At 33.8% G+C, this 2,536-nt stretch overlaps 1 long non-coding RNA gene across 1 annotated transcript; it reads left to right on the top strand.

The window, feature by feature from the left end:
* LOC113472714 lies at positions 1-521 on the top strand. The gene is made up of 2 exons (XR_003394914.1): positions 1-26; positions 402-521. It is a non-coding gene; the product is annotated as an uncharacterized LOC113472714 (long non-coding RNA).
* The last annotated feature ends 2,015 nt before the right edge of the window (positions 522-2,536 follow it).

Here is a 2,536-nt window from a genome sequence, read left to right as displayed (position 1 = left end):
TTCCGGAGTTATTGCAGACAAAGCTGGTAAGTATTAGGCTAAGAGTCAGCGACGTACCACAAATAATAGCAATAGTTCTGGAGTTATTGCAGACAAAGCTGGTAACTAAAGCTGCTTCTTTTTTTATTAGAGCCATCTTCAATAGGTCTTACGTCGACAAGAGTTGATTTGATACTTGATAATATGTACATACTAAGAAAAAAAGTTTGAGATGTTAGGTGCAATCCACACTAGTGAAACGTATTTCATATGTCAATGCACAGTGAGGTTCATGAAACTCGGTTTGACCAGTGTGCACTGCTCTGCGTTATCCTTGTGTACGGGTTTCGTGAAACGCGCCATGGAATTTACTTCAAAATTGAAATAAATAAAGGTATTTTATCATTTCGTCTCCTCTCCAGGTAACTCAGGGGGCACCAGCTCACCGACCCCGTTCGTGCTGCCGCGCCCTGACAAGCGAAAAGCTTCCAAAGACGACAGCAAGGAAGGGGGAAACACCAACAGTAGCAATGCTTCCTCCAATTCCTCATCCGACAGCAAGAAGTCACGCAGTTCAGCACCCCCAGCCTCCCCCCCTGGTTCAGTACCTGTCCTGCTTGAGTGCCCCGACCCTAACTACTCCAAGAAGTACAAGCATATAAACGGCCTGAGATATCATCAGAGCCATGCACACGGGGGTAAGAAATTATTTTCAACTTATTGTTTCATCCCATAGTATGTTCCTCATCACATTGGCGAATCTAATAAGAGACATAACATATCCCATTCAGATGTTGGATCAACACCAGAACTTTGTCTCCTACAAATTGATTCGTTGGACCTTGTTTAGACTGTGAGAGTAAAGGGACTTGTCAATCCTATGCTGGCAGTATAAATCTATAAACAAGGTAGTTTCTTTATTATCTCCGTATTTAATTCTTTACAAAACTAGCATATTCTTTATTATCTCCGTATTTAATTCTTTACAAAACTAGCATATTCTTTATTATCTCCGTATTTAATTCTTTACAAAACTAGCATATTCTTTATTATCTCCGTATTTAATTCTTTACAAAACTAGCATATTCTTTATTATCTCCGTATTTAATTCTTTACAAAACTAGCATATTCTTTATTATCTCCGTATTTAATTCTTTACAAAACTAGCATATTCTTTATTATCTCCGTATTTAATTCTTTACAAAACTAGCATATTCTTTATTATCTCCGTATTTAATTCTTTACAAAACTAGCATATTCTTTATTATCTCCGTATTTAATTCTTTACAAAACTAGCATATTCTTTATTATCTCCGTATTTAATTCTTTACAAAACTAGCATATTCTTTATTATCTCCGTATTTAATTCTTTACAAAACTAGCATATTCTTTATTATCTCCGTATTTAATTCTTTACAAAACTAGCATATTCTTTATTATCTCCGTATTTAATTCTTTACAAAACTAGCATATTCTTTATTATCTCCGTATTTAATTCTTTACAAAACTAGCATATTCTTTATTATCTCCGTATTTAATTCTTTACAAAACTAGCATATTCTTTATTATCTCCGTATTTAATTCTTTACAAAACTAGCATATTCTTTATTATCTCCGTATTTAATTCTTTACAAAACTAGCATATTCTTTATTATCTCCGTATTTAATTCTTTACAAAACTAGCATATTCTTTATTATCTCCGTATTTAATTCTTTACAAAACTAGCATATTCTTTATTATCTCCGTATTTAATTCTTTACAAAACCAGCATATTCTTTATTATCTCCGTATTTAATTCTTTACAAAACTAGCATATTCTTTATTATCTCCGTATTTAATTCTTTACAAAACTAGCATATTCTTTATTATCTCCGTATTTAATTCTTTACAAAACTAGCATATTCTTTATTATCTCCGTATTTAATTCTTTACAAAACTAGCATATTCTTTATTATCTCCGTATTTAATTCTTTACAAAACTAGCATATTCTTTATTATCTCCGTATTTAATTCTTTACAAAACTAGCATATTCTTTATTATCTCCGTATTTAATTCTTTACAAAACTAGCATATTCTTTATTATCTCCGTATTTAATTCTTTACAAAACTAGCATATTCTTTAATATCTCCGTAAGTAGGTAGGTTCTTGCACTTTTAGGGACCATAACTGTCTTCCATAAAAAAGTGAGAAAAAGATTTTTCAAAGGGGTTTGATATAGAAGTTTTTATTTATTAGAATATAGGGAACTGTAACTGCTAAGGTAAGGTCTTATCGTCCCGAAATCGAAGAGAGAAGAAAGAAAGGATAAGAGATAGCCAGCCGTTCCGAAAACGAACATTATCCGTTCGAGCGGTAATCGAACCGGCGGCCTAGCGCTTACAAGGCAGACGCGTTACCAACTAGAAAAGGATTATTTTTTGACATTAAAAATAAACCTCATTTCGTGTGTTATTTGTTCTCAGGTTACCAGGGGAGACTTCAGGAGGTGTGCCTCCCGCCGTGCCCCCCTCTCCCTCCGCGTCTACCCCTTCCTCCACACCTAGTACGAATAGTA

The sequence above is a fragment of the Diaphorina citri genome, unplaced genomic scaffold (genome assembly GCF_000475195.1).
Source record: "Diaphorina citri unplaced genomic scaffold, Diaci psyllid genome assembly version 1.1 scaffold7528, whole genome shotgun sequence".
Classification (NCBI taxonomy): Eukaryota; Metazoa; Arthropoda; class Insecta; order Hemiptera; family Psyllidae; genus Diaphorina; species Diaphorina citri.
The sequence above is the reverse complement of the archived record's forward strand: the minus strand, read 5'-3'. Positions and strand labels throughout refer to the sequence as shown.